This window comes from Taeniopygia guttata, chromosome 4 (genome assembly GCF_048771995.1).
Source record: "Taeniopygia guttata chromosome 4, bTaeGut7.mat, whole genome shotgun sequence".
In the NCBI taxonomy this organism is placed as follows: domain Eukaryota; kingdom Metazoa; phylum Chordata; class Aves; order Passeriformes; family Estrildidae; genus Taeniopygia; species Taeniopygia guttata.
The window spans coordinates 19941961-19967781 of NC_133028.1; the positions used below are offsets into that span (position 1 = coordinate 19941961).

General features: G+C 35.5%; 1 long non-coding RNA gene across 8 annotated transcripts in view; it reads right to left on the reverse strand.

The window, feature by feature from the left end:
- Window positions 1-926: 926 nt before the first annotated feature.
- Window positions 927-25821, reverse strand: part of LOC140683919 (uncharacterized) — a 41880-nt gene continuing 16985 nt past the window's right edge. For 3 of the 8 annotated variants that reach the window (XR_012055552.1, XR_012055551.1, XR_012055554.1), the window contains one exon: window positions 8212-25661. This is a non-coding gene — a long non-coding RNA (uncharacterized lncRNA). Of the gene's footprint in view, window positions 2441-8211; window positions 25662-25821 lie in introns of those variants that run through there. The other 5 variants (XR_012055558.1, XR_012055555.1, XR_012055557.1 and 2 more) reach the window with 5 other exon arrangements.

A 25821-nucleotide genomic window follows, 5' to 3' on the forward strand; every position in this document is an offset into this window, starting at 1 on the left:
TCAATAAGAAATTTATGAATGGGTAAAAACCACTTTAATGCTTAAGCCCAGCACTTAAGAAACAGCCAAATTCTTTACTTTGATATGGAGACTTTGGAACATCTTTGGAGGGCATGGTTATGTGATATATTCATCTGGAATTAAAAAGAATATGAGCTTTTATTATTTGCTATGAAGTATAGGTTCTACTTGTAAAATGGCAGCAGTAATAATAGTCAAATGCAGTAAAATGCATATGTCTTTCAAACACACATTAAAAATACCTGTTTGTGCACCAAAGTACCTCCTGAACACTCTGTTCCTTGGCCTGTCAGTATTTTGTCCATGATCTTGTCCAAGATCTAATTTATTTAAATCTCCACTTTGCAGATGTAAATCATTAAGTCAAAATATATCTGGGTATTTAATATTTCATGTATTCACCCAGATATGGGAGATGCAGAGAAGCAGATCTGATGGGAGCAGTTTATTTGAGTAATATGAATAAAATTTATTTTTTAAAACATGTTTTATGTCTAATCTGCTTAGAAAATTTGAGAGTTGGCATAACAGAACTATTGGAAAAAAATATTTTTAGTAAGAAGGTTATACTTGTTCATGAGTCTATACTTGTTCATGAGTCTATACCTAAAAAATAACTTCGTAATGGTACTGTCTATATTGAAATCCGCTTCCCACTTAAAAAAAAAAAAAAAAAAAAAAAAAACGCCAAAAACTACAAAAACTACAAACACTGAAAATCCCAAACAAAAACCCAGCCATTAAAACCATAATGATTCTGCTTACTTTTTAGATGACCTGGTAGCCACCACGCATACCAGCAGATACAAGAAAAGGTATTTTTTTATTTTATAAGGCATTCTAAGTCTAATATAATCTCTAGAAATCTGCCAAATTTCATTACTATTTTGTGTCTCTCTTTTTTTCTGAAGTTTGCATATTCAAATTTTCTGCCTAAATCAACAGGATACCAATATCTTCAGTTCCCTGACTGAGTCTCTAAAGGAAAGACTATTACAGGTACCAAGACAATGGTACTTAAAACTCCACTGCACAGTATTAATTTATTTTAATTTTTCACCTCATTCACAGTGTACACTCTGAAGCCCCACTTTTTAAATCCCTCTTACATACATCTGATATTGCATTTATTATTTATGTAGTCAAATGCCAGTATGTGTGATGAAAACAAAAATCTACTGCCAGGTCAAAGTAACAACATTCCAGAAGGTATCACTTAAATGTAACACCGAGCAAAAGGATGCTGAAAAGCAGAATTAACCTTGAGAAGTGTGATTATCATTCAGTAATAAGATGAACTAATAGATTAGAAGGTTTTCAGGGTTTCCAAATTTTCTGTCTCTTCCAGGTTCTTGAAACTAAATGAGCAGAGTCAAGATGTCTTTTGGCCTGTGATAAGCTAGGGATGAAGTTTGCATACCCTTTTAAAGTGAAGTTCTGAATTACTGTTTATTTAGAGATTCAAAGAGTAGCTGGGTTCACACAGCTTTATTGAAAGGACAACCCATTCTACATTTCTGTAAAGGACTGAGGGAATGAATAAACAAAATGAAAATAAGAACATTCCTAAAGCACAAAAAAGAGTTTCTGGGAAATGGAAATATTGGTATACCCATTTACAAGCTTGATTCATATTTTACAATACTAGCTTAACTTTCACCTGTATGAAATTCATTGCATTCCTGCATCTAAAATTCATCATAAGGGACTTAGCATTTTAAGTATATACCAACTTTAAATATATGCCGAATTTAAGTATATACCAACAAATGTGTTATAAAACTGCTCTCTAGGAAGACCTTGTGAGATGTTTCCACAATACACTTGTCAGTGATTGTTCCACTCCTATTGCTTTCTGAGCAAGTGCTGAGTGTACCAAGGACCAAAATCATAGCAAATGGAAAAAGATCATAGGACACATATGTACTAATATAGGCCTAGATATTCAGCCATGTGTCTGCAACATGGCTGCAGTTACTTTCCAGCACATCTTCCTTGCTTTCCAGAACTGCTACTTAAGTATCCTTCTTGGATAATGACAGCATGTATTTTTCCTTATTATTATTGCTGTTGATATTATTTCCTTCCTATAACATATATTATATTGTTTTACTTACAAAGGGAGGTGACAAAAACAGTGGAATGTCTTTTCCTCTGAGTCTGATGCAAATGATTCATTTGATTCTGTACAAAATTATCTCACCCTTCATTAATACATACTGGGTTATTCTTCATATGAATTTTACATCCAGCAGTGTCATCATATTCCTTTGGGAAGTTATTGTTTTTCTTCTCTCACCCCTTGATTTTATGCATCCTCCAGCTCTAATTTTTTAATGTTTTTCTTAGGAGAAGGTTGTGTTGTATCACCAACATTCACTTTCAAGTACCGTTTTCTGCTTTATTAGACATTCAGCATCTGAAAAAGGGCATAGAAAATACAAACGTTGAAAGTTTTACTAATCCTTGCATACCATTTCATGACTTTTTCTCTACCTTTCTTCATGATTAATTAATACTGAGGAGCGCTCTCAAATCAACGGATCTCAAAAAGAGTGTTCATCTACGTATTCAGTAAAAGGCAGGTACTTAATTTCCTTTCTGAAGCAACCTGAATTAACTATCACCAAAAAAAATTATTAGTTTCAAAATATATGCTATCAGATTAGAATTACTTGTATTGAAAGTTTTGGCTGTAAAAATCAATCTTATTGCATCCTTTTAGGTTTATATTCATTAGAAACATGACGCTTAGAGTGTCATTTTTTTATATCAGTTCTATTTAACAATGGAATGATAATTAAAAACATTTAGAACAGAACTAGAAGCTGAACTATATTGATAGAAAGAAGTAAACATTAATTTATCTGTAATGAAAAAAAATGTGGTCTTGCATAAGACTGCACTGGAAAAAACAAAAATATTGGACACATAGTACTCATCAATGGTAGTAAAAACAAAGTGATTTTTCTGAATCTCAAAACTATATTGACCTGAATTTTTTCTGCTGATATAATTTTTTCATTTTTGTTTTGCCTGCTAGAGCCAAATGCTTGTCTCTAAGTGTAGCCTTAGAGCCAAAAAGAATGCACAGCTCATGTAATACGGTAAGTGCTATCTCCAGTCAGATGTTCCTCCTTGATATTTAAGTGCCAAAAAAAGATGATCTGCAATGTGAAGACAAGTACATAGAATTCCTGAGCATCTGAAACTGCCAACAGGACAAACTGTTTTTATAGTAAGTGCCTAAGAAATGCATTAGTACCACTTCCACTTGGAAGCCAAAATGAATGCAACATAAGAGCAAACCAGCACGATCCGTTGCAAAGCAAGCCTGTGGCAGACAATGACATTGTTGGCGCATGCAGCATAAAGGAGGAAATGGAGAAAAGTTGTCCTGGGTGTGGAGATAACAAATTCAGTACTATTAAAGCGAGCTGCATCTGCAGCTTAGTTTAGTTTTACAAATAGATACACACAGAGGCATGAAATCCTGCAAGCTGTACAGCAGGAGTCCAAGACTGCATATTTTGAGCTTCTACCCTTTTTATGCAACATATTTTCAAACTAATTAATGTCAGTGTACAACAAATACATTCAGCTTCACTGGATAAATACCTTTGCTTGATTGATGTCTCTGGTAATGAGTTCAGTCCAGAAATGAATAATGCCAGACAATAAGAATACCTCCTGTTTGTCTTTGGTTTATGTTTCATCTAACCTTCACAGTGATTTTATCTATGAATTATCATTCACAGTATTCCTGATATTTAAGAGTTAATTAAAAGTGAAAATTGAAGTCATTATTTTTTTAGATAATGTTCAAATATCTTCAGTTTTAACTGTCTAAAAAAATGCCACAGTTAAAGTGCTCTCTATTTTTTTATGTATTTTTTTGAAAAGGTGCTAGATCACTTGGATAGATATCTTTTATATAAATTCAATTATCATTGATGCTTTTTCAACTGGTTTTGCTGACAGCTAAAAAGGATGCAATATTATGTTTGTTTAGGGGTCTTCAAAACTAAGAGATTAAGAAAATTCAAGTTCCACTCAATAGGTTTTTTCATTAAAATCTATTGAAAGATCAGTCCTTTTAGACAGTTTAATTTGTTTGTTTTCTCATTACAACTTTATTACCCAACAGAATTTGTTAAGAATTGGAAATCAGATTATAGCTTTAGTTCTCTACGACTAATAACTTTGCATTCCTGGTGAAAAAAAAATTCAAAATAATCTGGAAGAAATTTTGTTTTAATTTTTTTCCTTTAAAATTTGATTGATATTGTTAATATATCTACTAATGTTAGTGCTAAATTTTTTATTATATTAGCAAATTTGGTATTTCTCTGAGTTTATAGCAAAGTTCTTGCTCTTTTCACAGAACCTAATTATGTAATTCATTCATATTCTTATGGAAGGTCTTTCACAATATTCAACAGATGGTTCAGAATTTGAAAAATAATAAAAAAGGAAGCAATAGACAGACTCTTTCACTGCCATAGAGATAAAATATTGTATAACCACTCAATAAAAACATGATAGAAAGCCCAGCTAAAACTTTTCCGAGTATCTCCACCTATATCTATATATCAAGAGCACACTGCCAGGTCACATTGAACTTCTCATCCCCTAATACCCCCACATCTTTCTCCTCAGGGCTGCTCTTGATCCTTCTTCACCCAGCCCATTACTTGTATTTGGGATTGCCCTGACCCAGTTGCAGGACCTTGCACTTGGCCTTCTTCAAATGCATCAAAAGTGCACAAGCTCAGCTCTCAGACCTGTCAAGGTTTCCCTCCCTCCAGCATGTTGACTGCACCAGACATCTTGGTGTTGTTGATCACTGAGCGTGCACTCAATCCCACAGTCCCTGTCACCAGCAAAGACATTAAAGAGCACCAGCCCCAACACTGATTCCTGAGGAGCACCACCCATGCCTGGTCTCTGGACATCAAGACATTGACTGCAAGTCTCATCCATCCAACCAATTCCTTTTTCACTACATATTCCATCTGTCAGTTCTGTGTTTACAGTTTAGAGACAAGGTTGTCATGTCAGTGTCAAATGTTTGGCACAAGTCCAGATAGATTACATCAGCTTTCTTCCCATAATCAACAATGCTTTAATCATGTCACAGAGAACCGCCACATTCATCAGGCACAATTTGCCCTTAGTGAAGCCATCTTGACTGTCATCAATTGCCTCCTTATTTTGCACATACTTTCCAGGAGGATCTGCTGCTTGATCTTTCCAGGCATGAAGATGAGACTGGCATCTGTAGTTCCCTGGGTCTTCCTTTTATTCCTTTTTAAAACTGTTTCCCCTTTTCCAGTCAGTGGAAGCTTCACCGGAACAGCAAAAATTCTCAAATATGACAGATATTAGCTTAGATATCAGCATCTGCTGCTGCCTCAGGACCCTGATGCATCTCATCAGATCCCATGGTTTTGTGCACCTTTAGGTTCCTTAGGTGGTCCCAAACTCGATCTTCTCCTACATGGGAGTTTCTTCATTCTCCCAGACTGTGACTTTATATCCTGTCTCAGGCAGCATGGCTGGGACATTTTCCATTGAAGAAAAAGGCAGAAAAGTCATTGGGTAACTCAGTCTTCATCTTCTGAGGATTCAGGTCTTCCATTTTCTTACAGAGAGGGTCCACATTTTCCCTAATCTTCCTTTTATCATCAATATAACTACAGCAGCTTTTCTTGTTGCTCTTGATGTTCATGGGTTGATTTAATTCCATCATGTCTTTAGCATTTGTATTCTTTTCCCTGGCTGCTCAGTTAATCTTTCTGTATTCATGCCAGGCTATCTGTCCTTGATTCCATCCTCTGTACTCTTCATTTTTGTGTTTGAGTTTGACCTTGTTCATCCCCACATCTCCTGGTGTTTTTGCCTGACTGTCTTAGCGAGAATGTATTGATCCTGAATGCACTGGGGTGGGAATCCTAGAATATTAGCCAATAGATTGACTATAGGGCGATAGATATAACACACACACATACATATATATAGGTATACAGATACATTTATATATCAAGGTTTTATAACAAAAGGTTTTAGCTGAGCATTGTTTCTCATATATTATGAAATAAAAATTCTTTCACATGTATCTACATATAGATTCATAATTAAACTACTAACAAACCAAACTTTTTAATCAATATATACTTTTTCATGGCTTTAAAAATGAAGGATTCTCAGAGTGTTATCCATTCTTCAAAGCACTAGTATGAACACTAAAAGATGTAGTCAGTCAATAGTGTGTGTAGGAAGCCTGTGCTGCAATTAGCATGTTTGCAGTACTAACTCCTTGATTTTGTTGCCTGTATATTAGGAGGTGTTAAACTGGAAGGCAGTGCACAAGAATACAGAGGAAAGGATAGTTTGCTCAAGGGTCTTCCTAGTTGTCTTGTCTGCCACCTAGTGTCAAGCTAGCTGATCATTCTGATGCTGTAGCTAGCGGGGGGGTTAATATTTGTTCGTCAATTATGAATCATTTAGGAGTCGACATTGAAAAAAGCTTCTAAGATTCAAGATAACACTAAATGCAAAACAAAAATATGTATTGGGCTTTGATCCAACATCTTCTGAAACTGATATTTAGCATTACAAATATAAATTTTGAAAGCATAAAAGAGAAAGTCGCTAAAACCCCCCAAAAATATGATTTATAGTTTAATTTTGGAATGGAAATTTCAAAACTTAGGTGGAAAAAGGGGCCTTATAGGCCCCAATATTTTCATAATATTATGAAAATCTAAGTAGACTAATTTTAAGGCTGACGAGCACTCATAAATCGCATTAGGTTCACACACATTATGGAGAGCATATCTGTTTAAGAATGGGAGAAAATAATGATCTGTGAGAAAGACCTACATTGGGAGTTCTTATTTAGTTGCTTTTTATTTTATTTCAGGCCTAATCTGACCTGGTGACTTTTAAAGATGCATTTTAACTGTTGTACAATGATTAAAATATCTCTTTCATATTTGACTGCAAAAGTGGCAAGGAGGCCTTGATAGGTCTGGTCCCTATTCTTGTTGCAAATATTCATCCTTTGTACTTTTATATACATAATCTGATCTCATCTGTCAACTAATTATGAAGAGTTTTATATGTTGAACAACTCCCAGCCTAGGCACTGAGCTGTGCAATGTCTAAACTTCTGCCAGTTTTAAAGGATCTTTTTCTCTTCTCTCTTAAAGCTTGAATTTTCTGCCTTTCTCTTGTCCCACTCTAGTCTATAGAAAACTTTGTCGAAAACTTATATTTTGGGAAGTTCTGAAAAGCTGGGGAAAGAGCAGTATCTGTTGTCAGTAATAGCCTGGGTGTTCAGATGCAATGTTTTAAGGACTTTGTCTTTCTCTGCAGCAGGCAGCTGCAGAAATTGATCTTGGTCTGACAGAAGGTGCCCAATACAGAAAGCTAGATACATTTTTTTGACCAAAGATGGATGTCTCTTGGTTTGCGCACAGCAAAAGAGCAACCAATCATTTTCTGTTTTACAAGTCATTCTAATAACTTAATGAATAGATAAATTTAAAGTTAATCTTTTGTCATGATCCCTTCCCTTCCCTTCCCTTCCCTTCCCTTCCCTTCCCTTCCCTTCCCTTCCCTTCCCTTCCCTTCCCTTCCCTTCCCTTCCCTTCCCTTCCCTTCCCTTCCCTTCCCTTCCCTTCCCTTCCCTTCCCTTCCCTTCCCTTCCCTTCCCTTCCCTTCCCTTCCCTTCCCTTCCCTTCCCTTCCCTTCCCTTCCCTTCCCTTCCCTTCCCTTCCCTTCCCTTCCCTTCCCTTCCCTTCCCTTCCCTTCCCTTCCCTTCCCTTCCCTTCCCTTCCCTTCCCTTCCCTTCCCTTCCCTTCCCTTCCCTTCCCTTCCCTTCCCTTCCCTTCCCTTCCCTTCCCTTCCCTTCCCTTCCCTTCCCTTCCCTTCCCTTCCCTTCCCTTCCCTTCCCTTCCCTTCCCTTCCCTTCCCTTCCCTTCCCTTCCCTTCCCCCTTCCCCCTTCCCCCTTCCCCCTTCCCCCTTCCCCCTTCCCCCTTCCCCCTTCCCCCTTCCCCCTTCCCCCTTCCCCCTTCCCCCTTCCCCCTTCCCCCTTCCCCCTTCCCCCTTCCCCCTTCCCCCTTCCCCCTTCCCCCTTCCCCCTTCCCCGTTAATAAAAGGAAATCAATAAAAGGAAAAGGAAATATATTCATGCTGTTTTAATGATTTGCCTTTAACCCAAGAAAGAAAGAAAATTCAAAGATAAGGCTTCCAATTAATCTTTAACTTGTAACATAAAAGCACTGATTTCAAGCCTTAACAACATTGCAATTATGAAGGCACAGGGGGAATGTACTGTGGACATAGTCAAAGTTTTAATCCTAAATATGTCTGGCTCTTGTGAATTTCTCATAGCTTTAAATTTTAACATAATTTCTGTGTGTGTTATAAACATATGTGTTCTTGACCCACTTCAAAAAAGAACCACAAATTTAATACCATTTCCATTAATCATTCAAGAACTTTGCAAGAAGATTGCATCTCAAGAGATACATTTTCACTGAAGTTTACAATATTCAGCTTGGTTTCATTATTTTTTACATATATTGAGTTACAGATGCTTGTTCTTCAGAGCATTGGTTTTAAAACTTATTCCCATCCTTTCCATCGAAATGCATACATTGTCACTTAATATCCTGAAGAGAAAAATTAATTTCTGTGTAATTATAGTTTTGCCCTGACAAATACAAAAAAAATTCATTGTAAACTAATACCTTGTAAATGAAATTCTCTTTTCATCCTTTAATCACTATGTAATGAGACTACAAAGGAGATGTTTATACTGTGTTGAAATAGTAAATAGATGTAACAATAATTTTTCACTCTTTTCTCCAGATTTTTTACTAGGTTCTTAATTGGAATATGGATCCACACTAGTGGCTCTCCTTGCAAGATTAAAACTTAAGTTTATTATGTATATGTAGAAATTATTTTTCTATCCATAATATAATGTCATGTTATGTTGGAAATATTCTCTGTCTGTTATTGGCAGTATCGTTTAAAGAATCATAGTCAATTAATCAGTAAGAGTATCATTTAAAGAATCATAGTCAATTAATCCTTTAAATCATATATTTGTATAGTAGACACTGAAATTTATCATTGCTGCACCACACTTTCTTCATGGATCTAGCTCTAAAATCCAGTACTCATGAGGAGCATGCTTAATTCAGTGTTGAGCATTTTAAAATCTGTACTTTCTGTTTACCGGTCTGTGGCAATAAAAAGCATAAGGGGACTGAAAATATCCATAGTTGAATATTTGTGCTCACCCTTAGGAAGTTGCACAAACTTTGATGCCTCAGTACTTCTCAGACAAGGAAGATATCCTTGATTTTTGAGCAGAATAGTAATTTTGTTCTTTTACAGAATAGAAAATTAGATAATCTACACTTGTAAGAGCAGGTGACGCAGAAAAATTTAAATTCCATATGAAAGATACAAATCGTCTTCACTACTGTGCTTGAACTAAGGAAGATCAGTACCTCCAGAAGGGTCTCTGGAATGATAGATATTGCAACATTAGTCAATTATATTTCATAAGAAGTTCTTTTCAAAACTGACAGGATTGCTGGCATTATCCAGCACTGATGATTTTGCCTACTTCCTGGTTTATGCTACTTTATGATATTATTAGTCTGCTAAATATTGCATTTTGATCCAAAGTTTTGTTAGGGAATAAAGGGAGACAAGTTTTGTGCTGGGCTTTTTTGTTTGTTTGGGTTGGTGTTTTTTTTGTTGTTGTTGTTGGTTTTGGGGTTTTTTGGTTAGTTTCTTTGGGGGGGGCATTATTTTGGTTGGTTGGTTTGGGTTTTTTGGGTATTTTTTTAATTGGTTTGGGGCATTTTAAATAAGAATTATCTATCTGTCAGCTCAAAAAATTAGCTCAATTGGTGGTCATCCCCCTTGTTGAGAAAGCTCCGGTATGGTGTTCACTCAGACAAAAGTTTCTTTCTTTACATACACCACAAAGGATGTGGTGACCCAGATGAAGCAATTACAAGAGCATGCAAGGATCCAAGTCTCGGGCTGCAGGGAGTGCCAGAGTCTGGTGTGGCTCTCTGAGGGCAGCAGAGATCAGCTGTGTGAGATGCCATCAGGCCAGCTACGTGCTCAGCCCAGTGGCAGAGACGAGAGATGAAGTGGAAAGACTAAGAGCTCATAGGGACTCTGAGGAAAAGATTTTCTGCAGGACCTGCAGTCTACCATACTTCAGACAAATGCGCCCGCCATCCACTTCACAAGAAGCAATGGTTGTTCCACCCTCTCACCTCCAGGAAAAGAAGGGGACCTTAGAAATGGAGGGAAGGGAATGGAAGTGGTTTCTAATCGGGTTAGCAGGAAAGTCCCCTGCAAGGAGACCAAAAGATCTGCTTGAATGAACAAGGGACTCCTGTCATTACTCAAGCATAAGCAGGAAAATCACAGAGGATGAAAGCACAGTCAGGCCACTTGGAAATTTGGCAGGAGGTACAAGGTTTTAGGCAAAGATTTTGGTATAATTTTTGCCAATTATACCAAGTCTGGAAAAGTCATAAGCATGCAAGAATCACTGAGTACTTGATAGTGTTTACCTAATAAGTATCAGACTATTCTTCTCAACAGATATGCACTTATCACAGTTCCAAGTGTGATCAGGCTGTGCATATACCAAAATATGCAGGAAATTAACACCCAGCTCAGAGATAGAAGAGAACAGGGGGATTTTTCCTGCTCTCATCTGCTCTGGATTAAGCCCCAGTGCTTGAATTAAAAGATGGGAATCTGCTTCTCCTATACCATCCATATCACTGATAAAAAGAAATTATGAAAGATTAACACCTTTGATTCAAATATGTGGGGGATTTGGTATGGAGAAGACATTAGATTCCTACAAAGCCTTACAGAATTATTAAAATAAAGTCAGAAACAAGTGACTTAGAATTCACCGTAAGCTGACCCCTTACTGTGTCCACAGTAAAGTCCACATCCCGTTGCCCTCTAACTCTTCCACCCCAACAGGACACAAGAAAGAATCAGAAGGGGAAAAACTAGCAAAAACCTAGTGGATCATGATAAAGACAATTTAATAATTGAAGAAAATAAAGACCAACACACAAATGATTTAAAGGCATTTACCACCTCCCATCAGCTGATCAATTCCTAGACAGTCCTCCAACTATCTTTGAAAACTACTCCTCCAAAAGGTACTTTTATTGCTGAGCACCATGTCATATGCCATCAGTATTCCTTTGGTTAGCTGGGGTCAACTGCCCTGATTTTGTTATTTCCCAGCCTTTTGCCCACCCTCAGCCCACTCTCTGGGCAAGGCTGAGTGAGAAACAGAGAGATTCTTGACATTCTGTAAACACAGCTCAGCAATTGCTAAAACATTGTTGTATTAATCAACAGACTTTTGGACATAAAATTAAAACACAGCACCATATAGGATACGGTGAAAAATGCTTAATCTTAACCTGACCTAGTAGAGAATTGTACTGGTCTGTCTGGAAATTGCTAAGTAGGGAAACCAGAATTGGGGAACAGAGACTATAACACATTGAACAGGGAAGCTCTTCATTAAACAGCCTGAATTTAGCTCACTTTTGTCTCTCAAGTGAATGATCTAAAAAATTATTTACTGCAGACCAATTTTTTTTGTTCATTTTTTGCAAAAAAGAGAATTATTTATTTGCATATTTGATTTGCTGAATTAATTGAATATTTCATAATTATATTTTAGTTAGTTCACAACACCTATATGAGGAAATGAAAGATTAGGAATAGATGTCAGGTAGTGAAAAGAAGAGTGCTTTGTATCTCATACTTAATATGTTCCAAACAGATCTCATTTCAATTGCAGTTGAGACTCCTCAGCAGTTTATATTTCAAGATTTCCAGTTACACTCTTACTAAAAAAAAATTAGTTTAAGCTACTTACCTAGGACAATGAAAGAAGTACCGTGTCAAAGACAAAAGATGTAATTCCAGTAGTCTAAGAAAATATTTGCTTTTTTCCTCATTTTTGATATCTTGAAATGAAATAATCCAGCTTCATTTTAAAATATGGAACATGAGATATGTGAAGGTAAAACTCATGAATGCCCCATAGATGATCACTCAATCCCAAAGCAGGAGGGATGCTGCAGTGGTTTGTCTTTTTGAATTAGAGAGACTCAGACAGTACCCCATGGTACAAGACCTTTTGTCTTTGGAGATGAAAAGAACAAGAGCTGCCCTGCTGAATGACAGTAGTATGGACATGGGACAGTTGGCCTGACCAAGATATTCCCATGAAGGCTTTGAAGTGCTGCCAAAAACATTAGCCACATGTGTATCCGCTTTGCACTATAGGCACAACCTCAAATGTTGGGGTTTTTTTCACATTCAAAAAAATATGAGTCCCTGAATTAGTGTCTTTCTTCTTCTCTGTGTCAATGTCAAATTTTTGTATGTTGCTAATGGTACCATCAATGAAGCTGCAATGGTACTAAAAGAAAAATATAAGTTTTATTCTAGAGTAACATTACTATAAACCTGAACATAGTGAACATAATTTCTAACTCTCATTTTGATTTGCATCTTTCAATGAATGATTGTTCAGGTAAGAGGAATTATTTGTACTAAACCTCAAATTCACTTTTCTTGATATTATCAGCTAAGCCTTTGAAAGAACATTAAAAGCACCTGTATTTTAAATTGCAGCTGATAAAGCAGCAAAGCTTTTGCTGAAGATAATGACCTAAAAAGGGATAACATCACAATAGAATCAAATAGTGCCATTCAATTATCTGTTCTGCCATAAAGAAATGTGCTGTTATTTCTTGATTTAAGATTATAAAGAACAATGCTCAGGTAATATTCACTTTTTTTGGGAAAGATTTTTATGCATAGAATTAGATAAACAGAATGCTATCTTCTAAGGCTGCTGAAAACCTATTGAACACAACAAACTCTTTCTTTTCAAAGAGTCAAACAGTAAGCTTTCTCACACTATAAGCATGTCAGCATGTAATTCATATTCCTAACCTCAATAAATAGAGGTCTCATTGAGTTTTAAGATGACTGAAAGAAGAAAGAAATTGTGCAGGGTTGTCAGCACTAGAACAGCAGAAAATAGGACAAATGTACAATTTATTGAAAGCAATTTATTCATAACAAAAAGGTAGCCAGCTACTTTGAAGAAAACAACTATCTCTAACTGGTTCAAGGGACGTAGTGATTTTGAAAGTCTATACCTTCAGACAGTAAATTTAATACTTTTCAATACTTAGAGAGCAGTTGTATACTCTATTTATAAAATATGAACTTTTTAATATTTAAAGATGAAAAACAAAGGAAAACATCAAGTAAATTCCCTATGAAATTGTTCAGTGTGTGTATACCATCCATGTTGGTGGTATACCTGAATATAAGATGTTCCTTTACACTTATACATGAAGCATAATAGCAAAAATTCACTAGAGACTATAATACAGAGAAGGAAAGCCCAGTTAGACTTCAGTTCTAACTAATGCCATGATTCTTTTGTTTCTTATGCTAAAAACAAATAACAGCACAGATTGCACCCTTTTTCTTTCTTGTTCCATGGAGAACTGATAACCAGAAATGTTGGAGCAATTTTCTTTTGCTCACTACAGATTAGTGCTGAGTGAGATACTGACTGCTGAGGGAAAAAATTATTCAAATTTCATGGAGCTTTTGTAGATTAAAATGCACTTAGTGTCTGGTATTGCTGAATACTTGTAGAATACTGAAATATTTCCTGTCATTTTAAAGAAAATGAAGAAATTATTTGTTATGTTATCATTAAAGCCTTTATCCTGTGGTGATGAAACTTGAAAAGATAATTCTTCTTAAAATTCAAGCTCAAATTAATTTCAAAAGAAAATAAATGAAAATGTAAAGATGTTAGAGGTCAAGATGACTGGTTTAAACTGACAGATCTAAATTTTTGGTGGTTGTCTCTGTGGGAGAGATGAGGAAAAATTTAGTTCTCAGAAGGCAAGGTTTATAATCTCTAGTTCATCAGTGAAGAAGGGGTGGCATTTTTGAAAATCCCCATCACACCTATATTTGCTTCAAAATCCCTCCATTGTGCAAGGCACTCACTATATCTAAAATAGGTGTCTGGCTTTTCCATCAGGCAATTCTTTCTGCTCAGGACCTAATCTGCCTCAGCTTCTTCTAAGACAGAATGGTAGCTCTTCCAAAGGATATGTACCAGTGCTTTTTTGCCTATTGCCTAATACTTCATATTGGAGCACCCTCCTAGGATTTTGGAGAGGTGTGTTCTGTGCCTGCTTTAACAGCAGGGGAATTAAATTTATGTCTTAAGACAATACTGAAAGAGCTGAAAGAGCAAAAAACCTGACACTTCAAGAAGAAGCTAAGCTCCTGTCTTAGGAGGATTAAAACTGAAAAAAAAAAAAGCCTATATGTTATTAATTGTAATACATATTTGTATTATATTGGGTCAACAATGGGAAAAAAATAAACTATTTGTTAAAATCTTTTTCAGCCATTTGTAGTCTAATAGCCTCTGTTTCTTTCAGTACTATATTTACAGTTCAGTAGAGATGAAAAGGTGGCTTCCAAGAATTTAGAAGAAATTTTATTTCTGCCTCAAGATGATTAAGATGAAAAAAGGAACCTTTCAGATTTCTCTGAAAAATGCTAAAAGTAAACAGTGATTGTGAAGAACCTGAACAGTGCTAGAAGCTAAAAGATCAGGCTCATGGCCTTTTTTTCAGAATGCCCTTATAGATCTCAGTGGTTTTTTTTTGTTTTTTTTTTGCTGTGCCCTAGTCAGGTAGAGACATAAGTATGAAATAGATAATTATGTCCCCAAAATAAATTCCACTAAAATGTGTGAAAGCTGCAAAGATGTCAGCTAATCCTTTAGATGCCTACAAAGTTAGGCTGTAAAATGATACAGACCTATGGAACAGCTGCTTAGAAATTTGGTAGGACTTCAGGTCCCCTTGATAAGATTTCAGCAGAACAAACACCATTCAGAAATTCACTGCTTTGTTTCAAAGGTATTTTTAGAACCAAGAAAGTAATTTGAAGCAGGAGATTAGGTTATCTTTCAGATCAAGTATATCTAAATCATATTGTACAGTGAAAAGTTAGGCATACAAGAACAGAGGAAAAGAAGTAATAATGCAGTCCTAGAAAAAAAGGAGAATGATAGAATGATTTTATGCATATTTAAATGGATTTTGGATAGCTACTTTTTCATCAGCCTATGACTATACTATGACTGAATTTTTGTAATTCTTTCATCTTTAATTTGATTAAAAAATAGCACTAATGCATAAAGCAATGGAAAATTGGACTTAGTCCACAATCACTTATATTTAATTGAGTTAGGCAACATAATCAAAGACAAAAATTTAAAGGTATAAAACATACATTATTAAGTCTACCAAATAGCACTTTTATTCAATATGTATGTATCTGAGCAATAATTTTAAAATTGTTGCAATTTTATACCATTTCTGAGTGTATCTGAGGGGTGTCTGCAATGGTAAATGACATTCTCCAAAGTTACCAAGCACTAGTATATTCAAATATTTTTTAAGCATAAACTTTGTTGAAATATATGCAGGGCAGGTATGTTTTGATGAGCCTTATCCTATTCTGATTATCGGTAGTATTCTTCCTTTGCAAAAATTAATCACCTGTTTAAAAATTCACAAATGCTAGAATGTCAGAAAATGAAAAATTATGGAATCTAGCCCATTTTCAGCTAAGGTATAAAGCTTCATTACTTGTTAATAAATACCTGACAAATGCCCCCACCCCCCAATATGTAAACATGTCCAAAAGTCAATACAGTGCTTTTTAGGAGATTGTTTTGGATGGAATCTATAAGATACAGATTTTCATAATTAACCTGTGAATACATGGCACCATTCCAAAGGAGAAATGAGATCATGACTCCACCATGACCAGCTTCTTTCCCACTTCTACTTTGCAGTTTGCTTTGCTCTGTGCTAATAATACCTTTCTGTGTCAATCTGCTCTCACGTAAGTGAGCAAGATCAGTCATCTGTTCAGAGGAAAATGATTTCATGTGTCCCCATGATTCCTGCATTGGCACACAATAAAGGAAGCGGGCATGAATTTAATGGTTCAGCTATTTTGTGAGTGTTGACATAAGTATTTACATATTACATGTCTTCATTAACCCCTGTTATTATGAAAAAGTATAAACATATCTTTCATACTTTAGAAGAAAGATGCATGGAATTAGCTGAGAACACTTGTAATGAACTGAGGTGGTATGCTGCTTACCTATGTGAATAATGAAAAGCAAATAAAAGAGATCACCTTTCTCCCCTTTCTTTTTCTGGACTCTGCAGTATAAGAAGAGGGCAAAAGTCATGGAGAAAAGTTATTTTGTTCATTAGACCAACTGATAAAGTTGGCAAAGAAAAAGAATAATTTTTTCCCCTCAAAACTCTTTCTTCAGAGATAAATAAGCACCAAAACCTTTTTCCCTGAATTGCTGGCCAGTAAAGAATGTGAAGTGTTCCTTCCATACACCCTGTTTCTGCTACTGGACTCAGCAAGGTGTAAAAGTTTCAAATTCACTTGCCCCCATTAAAATTATACTGTGGTATTGAAAATGTTAATGGCTAGCTGGTGCCTTGAAGGTAGAATCATCCTTTCTGATGTACTTCCACTAAACATTATGAGTCCTATTCAGAATGGTGACCAAAGGACAATCAGCCTCAGCTCATGTCTTCCTCTCTCTTGTCTGCTTCCCCCATTGCCTACACAGCTTTTCAAATTTAATTCAAGTAAAACAAGACAGAAACAGGGGTTAGAGCCATGTTTCCTAACCCTGCATGTTCATTTCAGTAATGAACAATAGCAAGCTTTTTTAATAAATATATTTGATTCTTACTAACAAGTAGAAACACGTACACACTGCCTACAAACTTTTCCAGGATCCACATGCATGCAAGTTGTCTTCAGAATATTTTCAACTGGCTAATTCACCATATTTTAAAAACAAATATATGCAGGCAAAATATGTCTTTTTAAGACCCATGCAACACAAAGACATCATAGTCCAGTCTTACATAAGGTGTAATAATCACTGCCACATCTTGGAGTAAACCATGTTTTAAGATTTTAAAATGTGTCAGGACAAGTGTTCCAATTAAATTTCTGTTATGTATGGGAAATTAATCCTTTAATTCCCAAGAACCAATTTCACACCAAAATAAGCACAAATACTATTCTATTATTTTTTAAACTATACCCTCTCTTTGATTTTACCTCATTTGCTGTGTTATATCTAAATTTAGGGACATATCAACTCTGTATAATAAAAAGAAATAAAAAAGAAATCCTGAGATAATAATAAAACTAGTTTCCTTTATTGCTGAGAACCAGCAAAATACATAGGATAAAGTAACTATAGCACAAAAATCTGAAAGGTCTAGAGTAATTTGTACTCTCTAATTATTATCAGAGTTTGCAGAAAGATACACCGTGTCTTATAGATTATGGAAGATATCTTCAGGTTTTATCCTCTGATATAAAAGTAGGAAAGTTCAAACAGGTCCAAAATTCTATAAATAAGAATACTGTATTACAGTGTTCTGAGAATGTGTCAAGTCTTGAACAGCCAGATTGTGATCCTGGCTTTGTGCCCATACCAGGAATGATGAGGCTGTTCAGCATTTATACTGCCTACATTTGCTGCCTATATAATGGCTTGTGAGTATGGAAGCAAGGAGCTTCTGGAGAACCATTGGCTTACCCTTTGCAGATGGAACTAGAAAATTGACCACAAATGGTATAGAACTCTCCAATCCATAGGAGTCCTGAAAAGTAATCCACTCTAATTACAGGATTGATATATGCTGGTATATTTTTCTACCTGAAAAAAACAGTGGGATAGAAGTGTGAGAACATATAACTCTGTGGCTTTGAGTCATAATAGGACTTTTTCTTTTAGGCTTGGGCATTATCACTGTTGTTAGCCTATGAGTCAATATTAATTTACTCCATGCACTATGGGCAAAGAACCCTCTCCTGATTCCTGGTATCTACAGTTCCATCTGTCCTAACAAATGAAAGAGGAATGTTGTTTAAGCACTAGGCCTCAGTACATCTGCTTATTTGATAATTCGTTCCCTAAGTATGCTTAGACTGTTCCAAATACCTCTTTTTAAGACAAGACTTGCACAGGGGAGACAGTTTTCTTCATGAGCAAATCGCAAAAGCCTATGAAGATAAAACTCGATCAGATTTCCATGGAGTTTTCCCTCCATGCATTTTACACAGTCCTGGAATATGGTCCTCACGTACTTATCACACAGTTGCTCATCAGAAATCCACATCACACCTCAAAACTTCCAATAACAGGATCCTCTGAGTTTCTTCATATAAACTGGTATTCTAGGAAGCTGTAAAATAGTTTCCACATTAATTCTAGCATTTTTATTTGGGTGAAGATGGGTGAAATCCACCTGCCAAGTGACATGTAAATTAAGAATGATCTCTCAGGGCCTTCAAGGTTTGGCTAAAAGACAAAACTAAGCGCTATGTAGCATGGATCAGGTAAAACTGCAAGACTAAATATTTCTAACCCGTGTGGAAATGAGCTTTTCACCTGACCTCAGAAATTCAGAAAGTCTCAGTTCTCAGACACTCTCATTCCTTGACTGTTTTTTACATAGTTCTGAGGACATAGTCTCAAGTTACTGTCCATTCACTGTCAATTACTATCTGCCTTTCCCCGTTCTTTGTCTATTAACATATTAAGAAAAATATCATTAGTACAGTACTGCCCTGAGAAAACCATATTGTGAATGTGGGGATCCATAAATATAATCCATAATTTTAAACAGTAGGCATTTACATCATTTGGAGATTTTTTAGACACTGTTTATCATATGCTTCTTCAAACGCAGTAACAGATGACTGTAACAACTTCTAGTGCTATTGTGAAGGCAGACCTCTCTTTTATAAGCTGAACACTCCAGTCGTCTTCCCACTCAATACATCCTACATGTTGTCAATCTTAGTTTCAAGAACTGTCAATCAGAAATGCAGTGGATGATATGTGCAGTATTTTTTAACAACATTAAGGTGGGCACTTCTTTGATTTTCCTTTATTCTCTTGATTGCAAAGTACAGTATGTGTCTTGCATACAAGCAAACACAAAAGTACATGGAAAACAGTATTTTGAAGAATGAAAACAGAACTTTGGTACAGTAACCCTTGCAGCTAATCAAAGCCTTATTGTTAGTCCTGATTATTTTATACAGTGGTTCCAGATATTATAATTACCTCTTTAGGCTTGAGGTTATTGATTTAGTAAGAGCAATTATGAAACATTTAAAAAAGGAGGAAAATAAATGTCACAATAATTTGTTGAAGCACATTGTAACTTTTACAGTTCTATTAGTATAAATGATCAAGATGCTAGGAGAAGGAGAAGGAGAAGGAGAAGGAGAAGGAGAAGGAGAAGGAGAAGGAGAAGGAGAAGGAGAAGGAGAAGGAGAAGGAGAAGGAGAAGGAGAAGGAGAAGGAGAAGGAGAAGGAGAAGGAGAAGAGGAAGGAGAAGAGGAAGAGAAAAAAGGAGGAAAAGGTGGCACAGGACTGGAAATAAAAGCAGTATTAAATGTGTGATTGACTCAATATGCCATTTTTATGTTTTAATACTAATACAATTATGGCTGCTATCCTTGGACATGTGCAGATATCTCATACAACAATGTAAACAACAATAAAAATGCTGTTCTTATATAATTCAGCTATGGAATTTCTATGAAAGTTTTTTTTTTTACTGTTTGAGGGAACACATTTTTGACAACTCTTTCAAAAAATCTCAAGAGACTTACCTGCTGCCATTGGTATCAGAAAATGGCAGTTTCACATATCCTTATAGTCTCTGGTGACATGTACTTTAAACAACTTGCCAGACTTGCTGAGCTGGTTTGTCTCAAAAGCATTAAGACTGACCAGTTGGTGATCTATTATGGTGTTATAAAATTGATACTGATATTATTTCAGCAGTAGCATATACAGAACAAAAAATCTTCAGTAGAGAATAAATGAAAAAAATTGCATGCTCTACTTTGGTGCTAAAAAATATTTTCTTCCTGTCTTCCTCAGTAGGTTAACTTTTTTCAGTGACGATTCATGATGATTCAGTGGGTACTTCAACAACATCGCAAAGATCCAATTCAGCCCTGAACAACTTCATGAATTCTGTGGGGTGACCAAGAAGTTAAGCACTGATGGTAGCATTACAGCTTTAAAAAATACATATTTACATGGCTTGAAATATCAAAAGACTTCATGTCTGACAAATGTTGCTTGTAATGAAAATATTTAGATATTCCTAACTACAGAGACTATCAGATGTTGCTAAAATTACCAATGTTGCACCATACTGCAGGCAAAATGAATGATTGTCAGTTACTTCTGTGTTCCAAAAAGCCTTATTGTCCCTGTGACACCTTATCAACTCTAGCTTCTCATCTTTTTAAAACTCCTTTTTTGGTCTCCAAAAGTGCAGATTTTCTATAATGGGGCATTATAATTTCTCTTCCAATCCTTGACTCACAGGATACCAGCAGAATTGATGGGTTTCTAATTTGTCCGACTGTTGTTTCCTGCAAGGACTCTTTAGACTATAATCTCTTTTATGGCTAATTCTTAGATTTAATTCCTTATCTACTGGTATATGACAAAATGAAGGCAGCCTTCCAAACTCCTCACCCTGTTAAGGGGTAAAGGAAGTTAAGTACAAAGAGACTGCAGATATAATATGGATTAGCTTTCATACACCAGATTTACTTTTTCAGACTTCTTTAGCATTCTTATCCACAATTTGCTTTTCAAGGTTTCATTACTTTATTTCTAGTAAGAAACAGATACCTGTTCCCTGTCTAGAGAATGGTAAATGAAAAAATTCCCTGATTATACCTCTGTATCACCATACTCTGCATGTCACACACAGAAAAGATGGCCAATTCTAATACAGCTTCAAAATAAAAGGAAAATTATAACTCATGTGACCAGAGTCACAAAGAATGAAGTACTTAAAACATCCTAAAATGTGGACTGGAGCTAATTTATGGAAAATAGTTCAGAGGCTGGCACCCTTTTCTTACCTGTTCTGAAGTGTTACTAACCTCTAATAAATGTAGAGTAACTAGAAATATATTTAAAAGTACTCCAGAGTGAGGTTTTTTTCATGAAAGAGAACAATAAACTGCATATTAAATTTTCACTCCATAAAAAAAGAAAGGGAAAAAACAAAGAAGTAACACTCTTGGAGGAGAAGAAAGAATAACTCTTAACTATCTCTCCAAATTCAATTGCAATATAGTATGATTCTTCTTGACCCCTGAATTGCTTCCTGTTTGTATTTCCTTAAAAACATGGTTGTACAGAAACTGACTAAATACACTGAGAGACAACAAGGTTTTTTTCATTTTAAAAATCCAGTGGAAAAACACGTACTGAGAAATTTATTAAATTATACAGGTGACAACAAATACAGCAGTTCCATAAAAATTTCATATTTATATAATAATCTGTTAGTATAGAGGATTTTGAATCTTTACCACATCATTTAGCACAGTGTAGATTGTGAAAAGGAGAACTTATAGACCTTACAGATATAGACTGCATGCCTTTCTGCACATTTTTCGCTCTGACAAAAACACCAAAAGACGGCTCTCCCAAATACTAAAATAAGCTGTAGGAAAAAAATTGGCAAAATGATGAAACCCATACATGCCAGATGGCTGTGTTTCCATGTTCCAGTAGAAGGGTGTTATAATTCCATTCTTGACTGCAGTTCTTTACATAAAAGACACCAAAAATAGAATGTATTGCAAAACCATATTCAATCATGAGTATGAGTTTTAGGAGTCCCAGTGCATAAAAGGAAATGGTTGCTACATCACATTTTTTAAAAATATCTAACACATCTTTTAAATAAAAAGTTAAACACAGGCTGCGCAAAAAAAAAAAAATCTCTAAAGCTATCTAACAAAAAAAAAAACCACAAACACTTAGTACAACTGAGTTTGAGCTTGCAGTCTTTTTTTGAGATGTTGGGTGTTTTGTTCAATCAGAGCACTCTAATCTCTTGCGACAGCCTAGTAAGCAGAACAAAATTTTCCTTTGTAAACAGTGGCTTGTTGTCCTGTTTTGCACAGCTATTTACATAGAAATCCAGAAAAGGGTTCAACTAACCAAGACTATTAAAAGCTACATCTCAGACCTATACTTCCTATAAAGGCTATTCAACCATGTATGCAGGTATTTCCTGACCTAAACAAGAGCATGCAATTTCTGTAGCATAGCAGACAAAACATTTTGCATATGATGTGAATTTTGAGATCATTTCATACCAGAGATACACTGAACTAAAAAACAAATTTGAAAAGAGGGCAGTTTGGAAGTTTAGCAGTTGAATTCTTTCCTGCCTGTTCCCCTGGCCAAAGCCCTCTTTATCCCTCTTAGACAGTGTAACAGAGATTTGGTAACCCAAAATAAGAGTTTTTCCATTATGAAAAAATAGAGACATTCTGAAGAGTTCTTTTGAATGTAGGCGTTTAATTCCAGTTTTAAAGTTCACTTTCATTGCCCAATACGTATCTGACCATGAATACTTTATTCCAGTGTTTAGAAATTCAGATTCTACTTTTAGCCATATTCTTTCAACAGTATTTTAAGAAAGTAGAATTTGAAATAACAAGACATTCGAAAACACAGAAATACTTCAAAATAGTTGCAGACATACAATTTCTTATGTTTAAGAACTTTAAAAAGGTTTTTGGTTTACAGTTGAATGTTCCCAAAAGTTAGGGGTTTCTTTTCTGACTAATCTCTACAAAGTGAATGAGGAAAATATTTATGTTTAAAAGACAACTATGAATTATATAATACAAGATGAATACTGGTAAAATTTACCACTCTTACTGAATATACTTTTACTGAAATAAAATTTCTTACAGAATTTTGGGTAAGAGGAAGGTAAAGAAATAAATACAATTTTCTAATATCTGGTTAAAGGTAGACAAAAGTAAGATTTGGGAATAAAAACTGTGCAAAAAAATTAACTAGGAAGTTAAAAATACAGTAAAGATAATGGAAATAGTCACTTTGAAATTTATTTTACACAGAAAGTGTGGTCTTTGAAAATAAGGCTGCCTTCTGGAAAAAGTAATTCACAATAGAAGTAAAATTGACATTTAATTTTTCTGTGTTATATCAGAGTTGCATTGAAAATTGAAAAGAAAAGTATTTGGAGTATAAAAAGCTGAGTAAATACATGAGACATGAAAGACATTGACACCAAAATATCTCCAGAAATAAGAAGGCACACAAAAAAATTACTAGTTACAGTACACATGTCTTTGTGCAGGAATCTTTGCAGATTTAACTCAAGATATGAGGATGGTGTTTCAGGGTATGTCTCTTCAGGACATCACTGCCATACAGATATAGTTGACAAGCTACATTGATCTAAGTCACCTTTGCATGCTGTCAAACAACTTAGCACTCCATTTCACTGCACTCTGCAGTTCATTGACAGTTCACACCGCTTGTATGTCAGTTTGCTCCTGGGCTCTCTTTTGAACTGTCATAGATAATTTTCTCTCAGGGAAACTTCAGGTGGGGATAATTTACTCCAAAGTAAACCTATAGGCAGTATGAATACGACTGCAACAGGTCTGTCTGCACATCTGCACCGCCACAGCCACACACACACACCTGCCTGGCACACACAGAGCCCTCCACTGCAAGGTCAGACCTTTGCTGCTCAAGAGTTCTCATATCATACTGCCTGTCATATAATGCGCACATTGGTACAATTTTAAAAAATTACCCCTTGTAGAACAAACAGGGTCTTAGCCTTCCTCAGGCACCCTAAGACCTTTGGGGATGGATGGTTACAGCAATGTGCATCCCCAGTCATACCAGAAACAATACAGCTACCATTAGGGAGGTACTTTGTCCAGACCATAAACCCTAACTAGCTGTTCTATTGCACTGAATGAGTTCATGTTTAGAATATCTACTCCTGGGCCTGAAGCAATACAGTAGGGCTCACAGAAGAAGACAGAGGGCTTGTTGCATTCTGGCCTGCTCCATGCTGTGCACAGACATTTTGTGGTACTTCCTCAAAACTAGTATGTAAATTTAAAAGTGTAGAAGTTCAATATTCATCCAGAACATGCTCCCAGTGCAGATGCTCTTGTTGGTGGATCGTTTAATTTTTCTCAGTTCAGAACATAAAAACTTCACACTGCCAGTGTCATATATATAGTATTGTATCATACGTTGTTTAATGCATATCAAAGTTATTTACAAAGGAAACTACTATCTTCCAAATACTAACACTACCAAAAGAAAACCCTATTGAGTGCAGATTAGTTTTTCATTCTCTAACTTGTTTTCCTATTCACAGCATAGGAAGCTGGAGGACACAGACTACAGAGTCTGAATACAGTTTATTCATTGAATGAATTTCTTTAAAAAATCAGAATTTCTTTAATATCCACGGTCCACTGGAAATAAAGGTACATGAAAATATGTTAAAGACATCATGATAAGACTAAATGAAGATTCTGCAATGTATATGTAATATTTCTGAGTACTTATCTCTTAAATTGTATTTTTTATTATTGTTTTATATTTACTTTTAGCTAACACATAACAAACTTGTTACCAATGTCCTCGCTCAAATAGACATACCTGAACTAAAACCTCATTTTTATAATACAGGTTGTATTTTTCATAGGAATAAGATAGTATCATGCTCAACAACACTATTTAAATTAGTGAATTAGTGTTACTTTCATTTTTGTTCAACATTTTTTCATATTAAAATGACAACAACCTGAAACTAGTTATAAAACTAAAATATGGCCAAAATGTATTTAAAATAATTTGAATACTTACCACATTATTTATCTCCTTTCCTTAGTTATAGGAAAACTTTAAAATACTTAGATAGCAAAAACAGATGAGGGGAGGAGTACAAATCAATAACTTTTTCTGATAACAGGACTGAAACTTATTCTACTGTGGTGGGTTTTCTGTTTCCTTAGAGGAGGGTGGGGAAAAAAAAGGAAAAAAAAAAAAAAAACAACCAAGTAAACAAGAAATAATGGTGAGGATGCAAAAATTAAAAATGCTTTAAAAATGAAGTTTCAGTCTTCATGGCTTTGACACAATGCTGGCTTTTCTCCAACCATTCTGCAGAAGTGTGCAGAGGCAGAATGTTCTGCACTGCTTCTAGGATATACACTTTCCCTTGCCAACTGCACTAGGACTCAGCAGCACCCTCACACAGCCAACACAGAGTGAGTGTTTAAAATTTACTCTAAAAAGATCCACTCTAAATTGGGGGGAAATCAGTGCTCACATCTCAAAGAAGGTTTTGCTCAAACCTACCTCAATTTAAATCATTGGCTCAGCAAATTCAGACATTTTCATTATGTTTAGAACATTAAGCCACTCCTTCCAGCAATGCTTGAAAGAGCCATTTCTTCTTCCTTTCTTCCTTCCTTTGAAATGGTTTTCTTTCACAAAAGAAGCATGCTGGAAAATTGTGAACTGCAAAGAATTATCAAGATAAGTTAGTGAAAGAGTTGGGAATAGAAATCAGGAACTCTAGGCCTTATTCATGTGCCTTGAAGCTAAAAGAGAATTACATAATATGAGTTTTTCTATCAGACACCCACTATTATACATTACAGAAAAGCATGCCTCTAAG